Here is a 20,633-nt window from a genome sequence, read left to right as displayed (position 1 = left end):
AAAAATACTTGTCTTACATTTATCTCAGTTCTCAGATTTAAGGAGCTGCCTATGATTAAACTATGAAATGATACAGGAATAGTAGAGCATTTTTCAAATCCATGCTTTCTAGCAAAAAAAGGAATGATGGGGTTTGGAGTAAATGTCATTATATAGTAATGACCTGTTTAAAAAAAAAAAAAGTTTTTGAGGAAGCTTGACAGTGCTCAGCTACTCAGAACAATGTCTAGGATGTGTTCTCCGAAGCTTACGCTGAATTCATTCATAGTTCATCTTATGGTACTGTGGCATTTTTCGTATGCGACAGTGATATGGTGTAAGCCTTGATGTTCTTCATGTTTAAATTGGAATCTCCTGGCTTATGTTGTCTTACAAACCCATTCTCACTGATAACGTATTCCTAGACATCCTTTTGGTTCCAGGACAAGTAACTTCTAGCTACTTGGAGTGTATGTATTTTGAATGACCTCAAAATTGAACAGAGTTGTGGGACAGAATTAGAACAAGGCTTGTCTTACAACATTTTCATAGGTCATATGGCACTTTATGAAGTCCAGGGTTCAATAGATGCTATGGGAATGTCAACAAAAAGTAGCAAGAATAGAACAGTTTACCAAATTTTTAGAATGCCAGGTTAATGTTTGTCTGCTCTGCGTTTGAGATCCTATAATTTATAGGCAGAAAATGGACTGAAGCTGAACTTACGGGTGGAATATTGGTTGTGCATATCTGTTGTAACATCTGAGGTATCTTGGGTCTGGGTTCCAATAGGAACTCCGGTTATTTCAGAAGCTTCATAGATTGAGATCCTGTTTCATAAGGAGTATTTAATATGGCTGTATTTGCAAATTTTGTCAAGTTATATTGTTTGAGGAGAGGGAGGGAAGCTTACTTCTTGGTAGCCTCAGGAAAGTCTCAAAGTGGAGCAGAAACCTGAAGAATGATAGAATTAGGGTTTTTCATGCAATTCTAGCCCAGTCACATCATCTATGCTGTCTGTAGAACATGGTGAGTGAAGAGTGAAATCCATGAAGTTCTATTTCACCTGAAGGCAGTAGGCCTGTGGCCAGGATGAATGGTCATCATACACACAGGAACAGCAGGCACGCTGCCCAGGCATCCATTCCCACTGTGGAGATTAGGGTCAGCACACACGCACAAGTGCTCTCTTTGAGTTCCTTAAATATACTTGCTAAGCCTTAGATTTGTAGCACAATGATCAACAGTATGAAGTTTCTCAGTCTCCATCACCTTTGCTGGGATATACAAACATGCAGTTACTCTTCCTTTGAGTTAAGAGGATGTTTGCTGGTCACTCTGAGGTCTGACAGCATTCTGAGTGCTATTACAGTAAAAGCTGAGTGACCCTGGCAGTACTTGCATGACTAAGTCAGGAATTGCCGGAGATCTGGTGTGTTTACTAATGGGTAAATACAAACCTATGTGCAGGCTTTGTCCTCTGTGCTGTCTTTGTTTTTCTACCCACATGCCAAGTACTAAAAACTAAATTCAGTAGAACTTAACAAAATGTTGCACTTTGTGCAATTCACCTTGGATATAATTCCCAAACTAGGAGTATTTTTGCACAAATTGTTGTCAGCATTATAATGTCAGCACAGATTAGACTCTTCCTCTGTGCAAGAACTTCACAGTTCACCCATGTTCTGATGTTCATTCTCCCAGATTTTTACAGTGACTTTGAACTGCAGTACATGACAGTACACGATTATAGCAGTCATGCTTGTAGAGCAGCCATGATTTTCTTCTGTTTACTTCTGAGCGTGGTGGAGAACTTACTATGAATACTTAGAGTCCATAGGTAAATCTTCAAGTTAGGAGGCATGCTTTCAAAAATTACTGATACTATTACTTGCTGACTTGCTTCAAACGTACAGGCCCTTTCTTGTAAGAGAAAGCAGTTCAGTAACAGTTCATTGCATGGTGCATTTAAATGCCTTTTAAAGAGTGGAGCTGGAAGCATCGTACTGACAATTTAAGGTCATTCATGGGGGATATGTATAATCTAGTTGTACTTAATGGCAAGCACTGCTGAAATGAAAGCAGCAAACTGGCACTATACAGTATGTTGGTTTGTTTTTTTTTTTGTTTACCTCTTTCCAGAGTTATATGAAGGTAATGCACTATCTCAACCATAATGAAGGGAATAGAAGAGCATGCTAAATGTTTTTTTTTTTTTGTGGTAACACAGGGTACCTTGGTTCTCTTTTGTAAAGGTATGTGTTTCTTTGCTCCCTTATACAGTTAGCAGTAAAGAACCACTCGTTTGCTTTCCATTGACACATGCTGATTTTTAACTTAAACATTTTCATGCCAATTTTGCTTATAGAGATTTTGATGTTAAAAGCAAAACTTGCAATATTGCTATATAATGTGACTGTAGCAAGCATTTTTGCTCAAGACTTTCTGAAAAATGGACTTAAGTGTAATAAAATATTTCCATGACTTCAGCAGTCCACTACAAAAGATAAAATAAACATTTCCATGAAGAGCTTGCAACTTGAGATTTTCTGCACTGTCCTTAATGCATGATAACTGGATGGGAAAAGTCAGTGGATTCTAAATCAGAAAAATATTTGCTTATTGCCCAAGCTGGCATGTCAGCAAACAACATGTTCTACTTGTGATAGGCTTTAGCATAAGCAATGTTGGAGTAATAGAAGCATCCTTTAAAAAATATTTTAAGAGTAGATCATTAGCTTAATGAAGCTAGGATAGCCTGCTTTTAATAAGCACAAAGAATCTTTGTCTTTGTTCTAACTGACCAGGTAAAAATATCCATGTGGCAACAAGCAGAGTCTCAGTTGATGATTATGGCAATGTAGGGGTGTGGTCAGAGCACGCTGTTCAGCCCTTCTGGTATTTCAGTAGCTCCTCAAGGGTTGTTTCAGGCAACAGCAATGAAAATCTCTAGAATGCAATTCTGGTATTAAGCCTCTTTCATTCCTACCCCAAAAGAAAATCTATTTTAAGGTTTAACAGTGCCCTTTAATTTTGAAGCTAACTGCTACTTTGAGGTATGCAGGCTGGGTTAGGATGTGTGTGCTAAGGATAGCACTGCTAAACAGAGCTAGGTCTGTAAAGATCAAAATGGTTGACTTGTCGCTCCATAGTAATTGTTCATGGTAGAAAAAATCAATAACATAACTTAAGTCACATAGAGCTGATCACATGCTCTGAGGCTTCTGTGGTACAGAGGCTAAAAGCCAGAGCTGGGGAGGAGCTGTGTGAGGAAATCATTTTCAAATTGGGCAGGGAGGTGGGTGAGGGGAAAGCCTGCCTTGCATGCAGTCATAAGCACAAATTGGTTTTTAATCTTACAGTAGTATGCTACTGTAATTGTTAACTTGATTCTTAAAAGGCTACTTCTGAGAACCTGATGTTATGCCCTGCATGTTCAGCGTTCTTACTGTAGAGGGGTTTTTTGGATATGCAAGGACTGTGAGATGGTGTCCAACTCTTCTTATTATACTAAAGCACAGAAACTGTTAAACTGCTGCCTAGATAACACAAAATAAATGCATTCTCTACTGGAAACAAGTTGCATATCCAGATCTTAAAATGATGAATTAAAAAAGAAAAAATGAGAAGTGTGAAGTTTCTATGTACATTTAGGCAATTTTTAATAGCATGACAACTATTGTGAGTCTCATCAACTTGCTTTTAAATACCTGCCTTACTGACCCCAGCAATTGCCTGATGGCATTCTTCTGGTCTTAATGCATGATATGGTAATGTGGGGAGCACATCTTTCTTGATACAGTGCATTATTAGTGTACTCTTTACATCTTGGTTATCTCAAGGAAGCTTTTTTTTAAACTCCTAGTTTAGTTCTCAGGTTTCCTGTTGAAGTCAGCACAGAACCTATTCGAGTTCCTGCTCTGGCTGCATGCATTCTGCTCATTTAAAGTTGCTTTTTATATTCCACACCCAAGGAAAGTGCTGAATTTCCCTTTTGCCAGCTTCCCCCTTCCCATGCCACTCTGAAATGAAGTAAATCTGTATTACCAACACAACAGAAAATACAGCTACATCCTGCTCTGAGGTAAAATATGCAGTCTTTTGATAGTTAAGGAACAATCACCAATGCATTGACAACAGAAGCTACTCCACATGCACACAGTTAAGAACACTTGCTGCTTGATTGTGCACACCTAATGTTCTCGCTCCATTCCCTACCTCATCACTCAGCACTAAGAAGAAGCCTGAAGCATCATGCATAGCAGCACCATGCTTGGCTGCAAATGACTTCACTTAGGATGTAACTTATTTTTTGGTCATATATAGTGGGATTTTTTCTTCCCCTTTCTGACGCTTTGTTACAGGACCACTATATATGCTGGTCTGCCTCTGACCTTCTGCTGTGTGCCCCAGCTCCTCGGTGTGGCTAATAATCCATGTAGAAATATGCAGGTAATTATTGCTGTGCAAAATCTATACAAGCACTACGTACAGCCAAGGAGGGTATTCAAGGAAACCATTTTGCAGACTTGACTGTAGCAATACCTGTATGGCAAATGCTGCATTTAATTTTCTTTTTGGTGCTGAGCCACGAGAACACAAGCACGGTGCCAGCAGCAGATTAATCGAGTTAGTTCTTTTCTTAAATGTAGCTAAGCACAGATATTTGCAGTAAGAACCTTTTATCTCTTCTCCGTTCCCCACCTCCCGGAAATTAAAACAACGAAACTACTTAAAAAGCGTATGCACTGCACCGCTTTGTTCCTCGCGGTCCCCCTCGCGGTGCACGCTTCTGCCCGACGGCTCGCCTCGACTCGGCAACGGCCTCGCGAGCGGAGGGACGAGGGGCCGCGGATGCAATGCGGAGGGGCGGAGAGGGTGAGGCTTTACCTGCCGCGTCCCCCCGCGGAACCAGGGGCGCCTGGATCTGCCGCATCTGCGCCGGGGCGCGGCGCTCAGAGTGCCCCGAGCGGGCGGTTGAGCGCCGGAGCCATAGCCGCGCCGGGGAGCGGTGAGAAGGGAGAGCCGCCGGAGCCTCCGTGAGCCGGGGGGAGACTCAGCACCTGGGCGCTGAACAGCTCCACGGAGCGCCGCAGGCGGGGCCGGCGCCGCGCTCCCCGCCCCTGGGCGCGGGAGGGCCGCGCCGCCTCCCCTTCACTCCCCCTCCTCCCCGCCTGGCTACGCGCCTCTGCGGCCGCCCCGCCCAGCGCCGGCCGCAGGCGGGGACCTGGCCCGCGGGCGGCGGCCGAGCAGAAGGGCGGGAGTGATCGCGCTTCCCAGGCGGCCCCGCGGTGCAGACGCGGCCCTGCTCCCGGGGGCTGCGGGGAGTTGTAGTCTTGGCGCGTGCGGAGCGCGGAGGTGCTCGGCTGGGTGACGCCGCGCCGGGAGGGGGCGGTGGGTTCCAGGCTCTCCGAGGGGTGGTGGCTTTGCGGCTCGGGCGCTGGGAAAAGCGCTGGTGCTGCCGCTTTCGGGCGGGGCGCGGACGGAGCTGCGCTTTGTGCTGCCTCAGAGCGGCGCTCCTCCCGCCCGGCGTTAGAGGGCCCGAGGTCGCCCCTCGCTGGTGTGTCGTCTGCGGGTAGTCTGTTCCTCTTGCCTCTTAGGAGGCAAAAAAAAAAAAAAAAAAAAAAAAAAAAAAAAAACAGCATTGTATATATATGTATTATGTATATATATGTGTGTGTATCTATTCAGAAGTCTAAGATCCTAGGATTCTTCTGTGCATTTACAGGCATGTTTAGGGAAAAATAAGTGATATTATAATCGTTGCGGTCCCAGAGAAAATCCTGAAGTCTGTACTCCTTTCCCAGATGCCCTTCCTCTCTCCCACCAAGGTTTATAACTTAGAATACGCGTAAAAACAACTAAATGAGGTCAGGATGCTGCCCTGTTAATAAAAAAGCAAAGCTCTACCAACATGTTGCAAAAATACAGTAACCCAATTGCATCTGCCTTTCAAAAAGACATCTTTCACACCAGTGTTTATACAGGGTTCTTCAGATGATTATGATACACTTTATGATGCAGGGTGTCATTAGTTAATTTACAGATGAACTGATGCTATGTTTCCAAACAGAAATTGTTCAGTTGCATGTCAAAAGAAGTGGTTACTGAGCATGTTTTTAATTAGAAAACCTAGGGTTTTTGTGATGACTGTGACAGATTCTGTTTCAAAAAAGAAGTGGAAGGCCAACAAATTGATTCAGAAGTTTGAGTCTCACCTTGAGCAGCACTGAGGGCTCTGTTTTGCGGCTTTGTGCTTTTTTTTTTTTTTTTTGCCTTCCGGGATTTTGCAGTGCTAGAAGGTGAGAATGTTAAGTGTTGCTTCAGCTTTCTCTTTGTAGAGAGGAGTTTAGAATTCTCCAGTTATGGTCATGTGCCCTCCCCTGCTGTTGCTACTTTGAAACTGATGCCCAGTCATCACTGATGTCTAGGAGATAGCTTTTAGCAATTGTACTGCAAGCTACCAAGTAGGACAACTGAACTAAAGTAAGCAGAATAGTTTATTTACTTGTGTTAGCAAAACCTTCCTTTGGTTCATCTTAATCCCTGTGTTCAATGTTCTAAGCTAGTGATGTAGAAAATATCCAATTTACTGTTTCTTTCTTTCTTTCTTTAAAAAGGTAGATATTGCAATGATTTCCCCTTTCATATGCTTTTTAGGTAGTTCTTAGAACAGCCACGTAACAGGCTTCTGTGATAGCAGCTGGTCATGCAGTCAGAGTACTGAGCAAGCTCACTTCTGCAGCTCTTTTGAAGAGGTCAGAAGCTGGTACAGACTCTGGTGCTGCACGTTGCAAAGTGATTTTTAGATTCAAAGTATTTGATTTGTGTTGTAGTGCATTCCTGCTACATTATATGCAACTGGCGTAGTAATTTGATCACAGCATAAGTAAGGTGTGGAACACCTGAATAATCATTGTCATCTTTGCTACATTAGAACTGCTAAGTTACTTCCTGAAGTAACTTAATGCAGAGTTTTCACAACTTAAATAACAATTCTGTATTCACAGTGCTCTACCTGAAGTTCTCATCTTTAGGCATTTGTAGCAAAGTGTAGTCAATAAGCTGAAGGTGGTATTTACTCTGTTAGGACTTTCATTTGACTGAGATGGTAGGTGTGGGAAGTATTTGTGGAACTACAAGGCAAATGCTTCCCTTTGAATAATGACTCATGATTATTAAAACTGAGTTTTGGGTGTAGTCAAAAATAAATTGGGAAAAAAAGAATTTCTTCCTTTCATCATTTCCTGTAACAAATAACCGTGGAAGGAGCGTCCTCAGAGACGGACATGTGGTATTTTGGAGCTAGGAGATGCTATATCTGGGGTTGCAGGGAACTTGAAATAATAGAGAGCCTAGCAGAGATAAACTGTATGTGAGGAAAACTTTCAGGTGTTTATGTAGCTGTAAAGCATCGCAAATCACAGGACCAGGAATTAGTACCATTGAGTTTGCTTAAATGGAAGATGCCCACTGCAACTGCCTTCTGATTGTGCTTTATTTCCATCCACCATGACCCTGATGAAGCCATGTTTGTTCTGTTTTTAGCTGAAAGGGCCCTAGTAAAGCAGTAACTGCTTGAAATGGTTGATTTGAAAGACATGTCCAAAGTATAATCAAAATAGTTGTGGGAATCTAAATGTATTATTTCAAACAGCAACATATGTTGTTTCAAATAGTAACACAGTTCACATCATCTAACAATTAAAGGATTTAGTGTGAACAACTCTGTATGTATTGCAGGCAAATTAGGTAAGTTGTAACTCAGATCTCTCACCTTTCTTCCTTTCTTTCCTGCCCATAGTCCTGAACTATAACTTTTTGGGCACTGAAATTGAAGAACAAACATGACTTTGCTTCCAGATTCATGTAAAAATTCTTGAGAACTGGAATTAGGTCTGCCTGTGCTAAATAAGATAGAGTTCCAAGTAGCTTTGGACAGAAGTAAATGTAGAGTGACCTGAATCAAATAAGAAAAGTTCTTAAAGGCCTTGTATGGACCATCATTAGGCATTTGAGTACAGCTGAATAACTAAATTCATGGATCCCGCTGTCTGATAACAGCAGATGTGGTGTGTGTGCTGTTGTCAACAGCAACCAGCCTGCTTACCCTGCAGACTGTAACACTCATTTTCTTGCACAAGTAAAAAATAGGTGTGGAGAAGGCCAGAAAGATTAACTTCCTTCCCAGTTTCAGTGGAATTTCAGCATTTATTTCAGCAGGAGGAGGAATGAAAAATAAACCTTACAAAGGAACAGAAGAAAAAGATTACTGATGTTATTTTCTAAGGATACCTCAATGTATTGCTTGTTTTCAGTTTGTTGTATTAGTAAGCATATAATTGTGTATTCCAAAGGATCTCTGATCATTGTAAGGGTTGCCCAACTATAGTTCTAATGGTTGTTGTTGCTTTTATTACTTGAAAGAACACCAGATGTCACAATTCAGCCTCACTACCTCAGTTTTCTCATTCTCAGTAAATTATAGCCGTGTGGGTCACAGTGCCTTGCAAAGAAGTAAACTGAAAAAAATAAAAGCTCTGTCTAGTTGATAACAAAAAAAATGCCAAGTGGAGTAGCTAAAATAAATGACGCAGCCAGATGTAGTAACAGCCCCATTTAATTGAAAGGATATATAGAAAATAAAGCATGTTAAGTGTTCAAAAGCACAATAAACCATGAAATAAGTGCTTCTTGGGGACAGCCTTCATCTTCCCTTAAGTAGTCAGTATTTAAATACCTTTTTAGACCTTCTAGTTCACATAGAAAGTACCAGAAGTTGTTCTGAGATGGGCTCCATAGCTTTTTTATGGTTCTTCATTTGAAGGTAAATTAATTATCAGTGATTCCATGGTGTGTTACTCTGTGTAAGTAGTTGTGATGGATTGTTTACTGCTGTTCAAAGGTAGATATCACATACACAGAAAAAATAGGCTGACTTGCAAAAGCAGTTCATTTTAAGTTATCTGGAGATGTTTTTATGAGGGACAGTTAACAAATGAGGAGCAAAAATTGAAAACAGTTGTAGATGTGAGAGACATAACTACATAAGCGGATGTGCTTAAAGGCCTTATTCAGACAATCCACCCTTTTTCTGGTAATCCTCAAAGCTTGAGGGAATCCAGGAAGATGTTCAGGTTGGCTTTGCAAAAGGAGGCTTCAGCTGTTGTGCTGCCAGAAATAAAGTGGAGCTCAGTTTGTTACGATATTGTGTGATATTGTTGGAAATCATGTAAGTGAATTCAATAGAACAGAAAGTGAAAGAAGCACAGGAAGCAGTCTATACTGAAGACTAAGGCTCTGGAGTAGGTATTGGAATTACTGCCTGTGGGCTCTGCTTTGTCATTGCCATGGAGATATGTTTTTTGAGTAATACTGTGATTTAATTGTATATTTATTAGAACCCGCAGTAGGAAATTAATTTTCCTGTTTAACTTTATGAGGTTTATATCACACCCTCATTGTAAAGTCTACATGAGGAATGAAAAGTTGAAGTCGGAAATATTTTTGATAGTACAGAAAAGCCTGTGCCATGTTTATGATAAGGGAACTGTCTTGTGTGTAAAGAAAACTGATTATCTCAACAGTCCTGCTGGGAGTGAGTAAGGGGACTCAGGATGTCTAAAATAATCTGTTGTGATTAGGGGTCAGAGTTGATAATGAAAAGAAAGTTGGAATAATTTTTCTATTCATAGTGTTGCATTGATAAACAGATGCTTTGCTGGTTAAGTCCAGAGAAAGCAAATGTGCTTAATCTTCTGCTGTGTGCTTAGTTTTAACTTCTTTAGTGAAGTGGCATTTCAGTCACGGTTTCTGAAAGGCCCTATAATTAAGTTTAGTGAAATGTATGCACCAGTTAAATAAGAAATCCTTAAAAAAAGTTACATTTAATTCAGTTGCCTAAATATACAGTCTAAATCAAGCTAATAAACCCTGACTTTCAATGTAACTTAGATTTGAATGACAGCGGAGTAGCAGTTGCCATCAAGAGCTGGAGGTGTGTAGTGTAGCCTCACTGCGTTGATTCTGAGTCACTTATTGGACTCTACAACCTGAAGGCAAATAGCCATAGATTAAGACATGAGGTCAGCTAGAGCTTGATGGTTGGTATTCTTATTTGGTGTTTATGGTTACCTTGAGGCCACCTTGGATTTTGGGGAGATTTTTTTTTTTTTTAAATGGTTGTGGATGAGAATTATTTTTCTTTAGCATGAGGAAAAATGCAATAATTGTAATCTGAAATCTTTTTTGGTCATGACAGCTCACTTCTTTTGTGAGGTAGAAAAACCCATACTGCTCAGTGTTGCCACTGGGTACACCATAACAAAGCCTTTGTCAGCACCACCAGAAGCTTCATTTTAATCACTTTTGTGCTCTTATCTTACAAGTTGCTTAATGAAAAAGCAGTATATTGTTGAAGTGCTACCCTAATGTTGAGTGTAGTCAAATAACTTACATTTAGATAAAAGAACATCATTAAAGTAACTTTCTTGTACCTTTTTTTCCTCTCATATAAAAGCTTAGTTTGAGGACACTCAATCCATTGTTTAATTCCTTGGTAGTACTCCATAAAAGACAGCAAAGCAGGAACCAAATATTTATTTTCAGTTTCTGATCTGATGTTCTAATTACTGAAGATGACAAGGTCTCAGCAAATTGTTCACTGTGTCAGGTTTTAAGCAGTGTTCTTAGCCGAGCTGGTAGACTGTGCTCCAGATTGCTGTAAGAATGCAGATTGTTTTTCATCTCCAATTGGCCAGGATAATTACAGTGTCCCAAGCTGACTGGATCCGCTCATGTGTATTCCTTCTTCTTAACAGTCCAACTTTGGGAATGCAGATGGGTTCTTCCATTATTGCATTTAAGCAGTTTAGACCTTCCCTTTATTAAAAAAAACAAAAACAAAAAAAAACAAAAAAAAAACAAAAAAAAAACAACCAGAATTTATGTATTTCCAGTGTGCTAAACTGTTTCTTACAGCTCAGCTATGAAATCTAGAGACTTTTGTACTTCTGAATGATCATTAGTTTACGATAATTCTTTGACTTGCTTGTTCTTGAATTTTGGGCTCCCCTCTTAATCAGAAGTTAGTAGCAAATAACAGGTGTAATACTGTAACCTGATTTGTGACGGTTCTCTCCACTTCAGAGTGTTGCCAAGTTTTGATGATTACAGCTATTTCAAGGTGACCGATGGACTCGTAGGCGCTCACTCACATTCTAAAGATTGTTGCTCTTTGTTGGTAGTTTTTGAATTCACCTGGTGGACAGAAGAAATGCTCGTGGCTTGAGAAAATAACACAAAGGCTGAGAAGAACTAATGAAGTTAGTTTGGCTGTTAATTTATGAATTTCTTCTTGTATTTGGCTTTAAAGTTCTCCAGATCATACTTAGCATTTATTTTTCTGGTTAACTTGGTGGTAGGAAAACTTGCACCTACCCACAGATCTGTCTCTCAGTACTTAATGTGTACACTTCAATTTAGGTGAGCGCACGGAAAATTTGGGCGTGAAAGAAGTTATTGTCTACGAATGAGTGTATTAGCAGGGCAGGTACTGTAAGGAAGGAGCTCCTTGGCTTTTTAAGTCTGCTGAGAAATTGTTCTGAAATCTTTAAGCTTTCTGGATTTGTGAGTTAGGTTGTTCCTTTCAATATTTTGGAATTTATTTTCAAAAATGTTAAAATAAGCATCAAGAAATACACTTTGCTGCCAGCCATCAGTAAGAAGCTTCTTGTTTTGGAATACATTACCAGCTTCTGTCTGTGAGATGTTTAAAATACTCTTCTGGGTAATCACGTAAATGATGGGTGTTCATTCTGAGATGATTTTCTTAAGTGGTTCAGCAAAATCTCCATTAAAAACCTTCATGAAAGGTTGCTCATTTCCAAGAAATTAGTGAGAAAGCATGACTTAATTAAAATTTTCTTGTATCATTTTCTAAAACCTGCCCAAATGTTTTATTTAAGGTGACATCATAGAGGGAAAATATTCAAAATGTTCAAAACCAATTTAATGTAGCTCAATATAATAAATGTCTTGTACAACAGGTAACCAGATGGGAAGCTTTTCAAAGTTATATACGGTGAGAGACTAATTTCATAAAATATTTTCTGTGGTGTGGACATCCAAGAAAAATATGAAATATGCTTTGCCTCCAAAAGACACGTTTGGCTTCTGCCCAGAGAAATAAACAGTATGAAGATTCAGTTTGTGACGTGTCACCAAAACCATTTCAAACAAGTCGCCCTTCACTGTCAATTGGTTATGAAATAACTTCTCCTTCCCTTCATATCTTTCCGAAATCTCTATTGTGGTTTAATCTTTGGAACTGTATATCAGCTGGTGTTGTGCAGCAGGATTGCTTTCCAGAGAAAAGGAGAGCAGATGGGCCACTGGAGAAGGAAGAGAAACAGTGCTACGTTTTAGGTACAGTGCTGTCCATTTTGGGTAGATGCAGGTTATGATGTGGAACACAGAGGAAGGAAAAAAAATATTTAAACAACAAAGCATAAATTAGGCAAAATACCTGGAATGCAGGAGCACTTTGAGGGGGAAAAATAGTTCCTGAATGAAGTCTGAGTAATGATTGTATCACAAGAAAATTCTGCGTCAGGGAGCACAGCGTGAGCATTTTAGGGAAAAACTGTAATTGTGAGATCCCAACAGAATATCCTGTTATTCTGACACAGCTTCTAAATGTGCATAGAGGTTTTAAACCCTCAGTAGCCTTGAAGAGAGCAAATATCAAATAGGCATGAAGTGAACTAATCAACTGAGTAAGAGGAAAGTAATCATCAATAAAATGTAGCTAATCCATCAGAAGTCAACAGTGCTGTAATGGTAATGAAGGCTGAAACTTCAATCTGAATATCTAAATTCAGATTTTGCGTTCTTTCTCCTCTGAAAGCTGCTTCTGTTTGGATGCCCAAACCAGTTTTATTTGTGTACCTAAAAAAAGAACTAGAACTAAATTCCAGTTACTGGATTTTGGATGCTTTCATTCTTATGGGTGCTTCATGTTGTAGAGCAACTTTTTATGGTGGTCCAGATCTTTCTCTAAAAGTGTTGCCTTTTCTAAGGAGCCAGGCTGGATCACTTCTAGAAGAATAGCTCTCTGTTTGTCTTGAAGGACCCAAATTGAAAATGACTATCTGGACTGTGTAGTTAATGTATTCTTGTTTGTTATCAAACAACAGCACTAGTTAAAATATGCAACATCTTGTATATCTGAATCTTGTTTCTAGTTCTTGCTGTTCCTAGGAGGAATGTGTGCTCCTTCTATCAGGTATAATCTTTTGTTGGAATTTCACTTTCTAAAGCAAACAGGTAATTATTATTTTTTTTTACCCCTGGACAAAATGACTCGCACTTTTTTGGGGAGCAAAACAGTAAGGACCGATAAGCTGAACTTGCCCTCTTCAGTTATGACAACCCCTCCACAGAGGGGTTTTTCTTTGAGTTCCAGTTGTGCTAATAGGTTCTACCCAGTCCAGCTTTTCCAGTCCAACAAAGCTTCTGAGGATTTCAACCTTCATCATCCTTCATCAGAAAGAGTTAGTAAGCTAAAGAAGGATGCTGGGAATGTTTGTATTGCTTTTCTCTATACAAAAAACAAAGGGGGCAGTCGCTATTTAATTTCTGGCTGGCTACTTCCGCCAATGTCTCCAGAGTCTCACATTAAACTTGTAGGAGAGTTATTGATTGTGTATGGTAGTAGCTTCCAGTTTCCACATTAGCCCTGTGAGGAAATTAAATGATCAGTAAGTAAATATTGAAAGCATAAAGTCTGTGCTGCTCTCTTTCATTATTCATTGGAATTAGATGTTCATTGATGTTATGGGTGGAGCAAAAGAGTTTTACTGTTTTGTGTCATGTTTTATTTATTTTGGAGTACAAAGGCACTTACTTTATTACTCCTTAACAGAAAAACATTAAAATATCATTCTTCTTTTTGTGAAATATTTCAGAAATGAAAATCCATTTTTGTAGCCCTTCAAAAATATGAAGTTTGTGCAAGCTACAATTAGTTAAGCCTTATTTAGCAAAAAAAAAAAAAAAAAAATTCTACTTTATATATTTAAAAAAACAGCCCATTAATTTAGGTATCGAGTATAGATCAAGCTGCCTACATTCAGGATGGAAAATTTCAGAATGGTTTTGAAGTTAAGCTAGTTTAATATTGAATAATTGCCATAGATAGTTTGCAAGTTTCTAGTTAATTTTTAACTTCAGTTTGTCAGATTAATATTGAATATTGGATTATTTCAAGAAAAAAAAATTGATCTGATCATAGATGAGTAACTCGTACAGAGAATGGAGTTAATTAAAATAGGATTCATTAAGTATTACTCCATATTGAAGCCATATGCTGCCTATCTGGTTAAAAAAAAAAAAAGCGGTAATAAAAAATAATGAGAAAATGTTACAAAATTTGTGAAGCAGATTTAATTATTTGCCAAAATAGAAATTTCTAGAAGAATAATATTGGAGAAGAGAGCTAATGAATGAAGACAACTGATATCATCTACCTGGACTTCTGCGAGGCCTTTGCCATGGTCCCCCACCACATCCTTATCTCTGAATTGGACAAAGATGGATTTGAAGGGTGGACTGACTTATTCAGTGAATAAGGAATTAGCTGGAAGCTCACAGCCAAAGGGTTGTGGTCAGGGGCTCTTTGTCCAGGGGGAAGCTGGTAACAAGCAGTGACCACCAGGGGTCCATTTTGGATCCGGTACTCTTTAACATCTTGATCAGTGACGTAGATGATTGTGTGCGCCTTCAGCATGTTTGCCAATGACTCAAAGCTGAGCAGTGTGTTTGATAATGCAGGAAAAAGAGATGCCATCCAGAGGAACTTTGATAAACTCAAAAGGTAGATCTTTGTGAACCTAATGAGGTTCAATGAAGTAAAGCACAAGGATTTGTACTTGGGTTGAGGTAATCCCAGCTATGTATACAAACTGAGAGAACTCCTAGAGGGTAGCCCTGCTGAGAAGAACTTAGGGGTTCTGGCTGCTGTAAAACAACATAAGCCAGCAGTGTATGTTTGCAGCCTGGAAGGCCAACGGTGTTGTGGTTCGATCAGAAGAGGGCTGGCCTGCCGGGCGATGGAAGTGATTGTCGGTCTCTACTCTGCCCTCATGAGGCCCCAGCTGGAGTACTGCGTCCAGCTCTGGGGCCTCCACCACAGAGAATATGTGGAGCTATTGGAGAGGGGGCTGAAGAGCTTTGCAAAGATGTTTGAAGGACTGGAGCACCTCTCCTACGAAGACAGGATGAAGGAACTGGGCTTGTTGAGCCTGGAAAAGAGAAGGCTGTGGGGAGACCTCATTGCAGTCTTCCAGTATTTAAAGGGAGTTTACAGCATTAGAGAAATCAACTTTTTATGTGAATGAATAATGATACGACAAGCAGAAATGGTTTTAAGGTAAAGGAGGGGGATCTAGATTAAATGTCAAGGGGAAGTTTATTACTGAGAGAGTGGTGAGGTGCTGGAACGTGTTGCTGTGAGGCTGTGGGTGTCCTGTCACTGGAGGTGTTTACCACCAGGTTGTATGGGGCATTGGGTGATCTGATCTGGTACTTTATGTAGCAGTTGATAATTCTGCCTGTGGCAGGCAGGATGGAACTTGATGAGCATTGAGGTCCCTTCCAGCCCAAGCCATTCTATGAAGTGGGTTGGGGCACGGAAGGTTAGGCTGAAGGCTGGATTTGGTCTTAAAGGTCTTTAATAACTTAAGTGATTCTATAAACTAAGCATCGCCTATTTAGGAGATTTAGTGATCCTACCAGTGTGTGCAAGTGGTTTTACTGAGGTACAAGTGTGCTGTTGCATGCACATACCAGTAAGAACTTCGATTATACTTCTTAAAAAGCTGAAGCCAAAATCCATCCATCTGCGATCCACCTGCTGGTCCAAAGCTGGTGCAGATGCACTACTGTGAATATGCTTTTAGTAAAGCATAGTAGTATTAGTAGTAAAGTATAGTATAGTAGTAAAGCATAAAGCATTTAGTAAAGTTGGTCTTGTTTGGTGAAGATTTAGTTTTCCACTCCCAAGTTAGTTTACTAGTGCTGATGGAAGGAAAGGGTCTGAAGCAAACAGTCTTTGAAAGGAGGGATAGCAGGAATGCTGAAGCCCTGTCATAGCTCCCTTTGAGGGTGCAGTTCCATATCATTTCAGGGATTACATTTTTGTGCTTTGTACCAGTGCTAGGTCAGTTCTGACTGGCTTGGCACTGACAGTTATTGAGCTGCATTTGGGTGTCACAATCCTTTACATAGGTAAAACTTCATTCAAACCTTAGAGAGGGTATCAGAAGTCAATGAAGTGGCATGCATAGCCCTGACAGAGCTATACTTTCCTGCTACTAAGCTCATATGTTCATCTGCAATAGATTTCTTGCTATTGAGCTTTGAAAGGTGGATAGTAATTCTTTGAGCAAGATTATGTTCTTGTTTACTATAGCATTATCACAATGCCAGCTGCTACAGTTTGTCAGTCTCGGGATTTTGCTAGCTATTCTGATAACATCTGTGACCTGGTATAGGATTGATTGAGGGGCTGGAGCACCTCTTTTATGAGGAAGGGCTGAGAGCTGGGCCTGCTTAGCCTGGAAAATAGATGACTGACACGGGGTCTGATTAATGTTTAGAAAAATCTTAAGAGAGCATATCAACAGGATGGGGCCAGGCTATTTTCTGGGGTGCATAACAACAGGACAGGAGTTTTTAATTGAAACACAGTTTTCAGCTTTTACAAACTTTTTTACTACGAAATTAGATGTAGTTTGAGTAGCACTGTCGTGCTGGAAGCTTCACAATCTAGCTTGATGGACCTCTGGTTACATACTGATGAGAAACAATTTCTGTGCTACTTAGTAAAAATGTCTGTTCTAGTATGCAAAAGTGGTTTCATTGCTCTGTTTTCCATACTAGTTAAAGTCCCTCATGTGTTTTAATTTGTGGTATATGTGCAGCTAGGAAGATAGCAGTTAAAATCCCAGATTTCTTGGTGTTGTTTGAAATTTATTTTTCTGTTCAGAGTGTACTGCCTGTCCCTATAATAAAAGATGGCACTTTCCATAGTGAAACACTGGGATTACTGGGATTTTTATTTTTTTTAGCAAAAAAATTTACTCTTCATTGAGCCAGTAAGGGGAGTAAGTTCAGAGATGAGTGTGGTCCAAAACGTCTTGGGTAACCAGTGCATTTTCATCTTCTAATTTAAGCAATAAAGAGTGTAAAGTGAGACTGTGGAGGACTCTGTCATTAATCGAAGAAGTGCACATTGCAATTCAAGCTCCTGTTGTAGACAGACCTTTCATTCAGATCAATTATGAGTTCTTTAATTTGGACTCTGCTGTGACTTTTATACAATTATGCTTTCTTTGAACTGCATTGATGTGGGTCACCAGCAAGCATTGAACAACAAACTTGAAATCTGAGGTGCTGTCATTACAAAGAAAACTTTCTGAGAGCTGCAGTCATGGCAGTGTAATCCCTCTCTCCCTTGATCTCATGGGAAGTCATAATGAATGAACAGAGAGCTTCTGAAGCACAAGGAAAAAGGAATGATCCTTCTTCAGGGGGGGATGAGAAGTGGAAGCTGTGCTCTGTTTTATACCACCAAGCTCTCAGTTAAGACTGAATCAATAGGTAGGATTACGAGTTTTAGCAACAGTTACTGCAGAGTATCAAAATTCAGACAAGCAGAAGAAAGCTCACTGTAACCTTTGTCTCTTGTTCTAATATTGAGGAACCACCGAACTTCTTAGATTTGTGTGCTCTGTGTTCTATCTTTCCTAGGATGTTCATCTGTGGGATGGGCTTCCAATTTCTATCTTTCTCAGATGTGAGAATCTCAAAAAGGAGTGGTTTTGTTTTTGTTTGTTTGTTTGTTTTTTGGGTTTTTTTTTCTTTTGTTGATTTGTAGCCATTCTTTTTTTTCCTTTTGTTAATTTGTAGCCATTCTAGTTATTTTTCTAGGAGGAAAAATTTGTTTAATGTACTTTGGACTCTCGGATCAGTTCTTTTGATGTGATAATTTCACATTTTGTACTTGGTGAGTTAATTATTTTATATTTATTTGCAATTGTTAGAAAGTTGTTTTTTTTTCTTTGGAGAGACAAATGTGATTGCTTAGGGTCCTGTGATGTGCTGAGGTCCATTAGCAAAACTCAAGACACCCATGCTTCCAGTTGCCAGTTTTAGAGGTGTTGCATACACATACATGAAGATCTTTGATTTCAACTCTTGTAAAGCCTGGGAGGGTCGGTTCACTAACTTGGGAAGTATTGAGGAGATGAATTATTTGAGATGCGGTAGGAGGTCTCTTAGAATCGTAGAATCCCCATGGTTGGAAAACACCTCCAAGATCATCCAGTCCAACCATCCAGCTACCACCAATATTTCCCCAATAAATGTCCCTCAGTACAGCATCTAAATGGTTCTTGTGCACTGCCAGGGATGATGATTCAACACCTCCCTGGGCAGCCCGTTTCAGTCCTGACCATTCTCTTGGAGAAGAAATTTTTCCTAACACCCAACCTGAATCTCCCCTGGTGCCACTTGAGGCCATTCCCTCTTGGCCCATGACTGCTGATGTGGGAGAAGAGGCCAACTCCCACCTCTCCTCTCGTCATGCAGTTGCAGAGAGTGATGAGGTTTCCCTGAGCCTCCTCTTCTCCGGACTAAACAATCCCGTTTCCCTCAGCCATTCCTCGTAAGACTTGTGATCCAGACCTCTCACAGCTGTGTTACTCTTCTCTGAACATGCTCCAAGGCAACACTCTTAATCTATCAGAACATAAAATTGTGTGGTTTCCCAGTGTGAAATGACAGCTTATACTAAGGAAATAATTTTCTATTACTGTTCTAAGAGCAACATTTTCAGAAAATTTAGAAAAGTAATTTTCTAAAACGTTTTAACTTTAGTTCCTTTTCTCCCCCAGATGACAAATCATGATTCTGATAAGCAAAGAACAGCATTGTTCCATAACAACTTCCTGTGCTGTTGTCTTCAGCTTTGGCTGTGTTACTTCAAACATTTTCAGAACTGTCTCACACTGTAATGAGTGTATATTCCCAAAATAGCCATGCAAATATTAATTTTAAGAAGATGTAAAATATGTGTCCAGGAAATTTCCTCACAGAAAACATCTAATGCTGTGCAAGTGGCAAATCTTGATTTAAAGCAATTTTTTTGTGTGCTCTGATTTAGGAGTAATGGTATATTTGTTGTGGCAGGGCCAGTTTGGTGAAGACAGTTGAAGAAGAGGCCATTTTATTTAGTTACTGCCTTGATTTTGCTTACATTACGTGGAATTTGAAGACTGTAAAGATCGTGCGAGGAAAAAAGGAAATTAATGATTCGGAACTATGCTAAGTAACTTGTGTCAGCTGATTAACAGTGCCTGTCTGATACACGTCTTGCCTCTGGCTTAAAAGTTTCAAGAAAACTCCATTGAAAATATTCTGAACATTCCTTTTTTTCTTTTTTTTTCTTTTTTTTTTAAGTGGTTTAAAAGGCTTAAGCCAGTTTGAGCTCTACACTTCTGTTCATTAGTAATCTTTCCGGAAAGATTGAATTCAGAATGTGGTGTTTCTTTAGGAACTTCTTATGAATACCAGTTTACATGAGACCTGGTTCTGGGGAGGGGGAAAAAAGGGAAAGGGTTTGGGTCTTTTTTTTTTTTTAATCATTTACAGAAGAGTTGTTGGAAGATACTGCATAATACTGATTCCTGTTAGTAGTATTACACTTTTGAGCGTGTTGCTTTACCTTAACGCGTTCACGCAGTCAGTGGTACTGCTGACTTCCCTCATTTGCAGGCCGTTTGCATCTACTTCAAACACTTGTTTTGTCATCTCCTTGGGGCTGCGTTTTCTCCAAAATGCGGCATGGGGTTTTGCTTTGTTGATTGCTGTTGCTGTTTTTGTCTGTGAGAATGGAAATGACCCCTAGGAGCTCAGCAGCACTGAGCCTCCGGGGCTGATGTTCCCCAGAAACTCCAAAGCATTGCTGGAATATAAATTCTGTATGCATTCTTAGTTCATGTTTAGCTTTTCTGTGGACAGGTAAGACAGAGAGCTTGCTAGAATACTCCTGCTGGATACTGTTATTTAAGCTGTTTTCATTGTGCATTACATCCTGTAAGTCGATGTTTGCATCACACTTTAAGTTTCCTGATCTCTTTGGCCCTTTTGGAATAGTATCACAGTTTTGTTGCTCCTGGTGATTTATGCTTATGTACCAAAAGTAGTAACATTCACATGTTGCCTGGTCTGCTGGTCAAAAGTGGAATGATTTTAAAGTGGTTGGTTTTTGCCTATCATTTTCATAGGCTTGCAGATGTTAATACAGCTGTCAGTCTTGGAAATTCAGACAGGCAAGCAATTTAATGTGCTTATGAGTAACTCTTTGGGATTTGGTTAACAGAGAATTTGGAGAAGCTTTTTTTACTCTTATGCATAGGTTTTAGCATGGTTCATTCTTATGAGATTTGAGGGATGAGGGAGGAAAATACACCAAAAATATCTGCAGTTACCTTAGAAACAATATAAAAGTGTGTAATGGTAAATTTGCCTACAAAGTACTGGGGAACATACAGCATTCCTTTGCTCTATTAATTGTCCATCTTTCTTGTTAA

The sequence above is a fragment of the Lagopus leucura genome, unplaced genomic scaffold, assembly GCF_019238085.1.
Source record: "Lagopus leucura isolate 7727_CA_CO unplaced genomic scaffold, USGS_WTPT01 Super-Scaffold_100017, whole genome shotgun sequence".
Classification (NCBI taxonomy): domain Eukaryota; kingdom Metazoa; phylum Chordata; class Aves; order Galliformes; family Phasianidae; genus Lagopus; species Lagopus leucura.
This window is presented reverse-complemented; position numbering follows the sequence as displayed.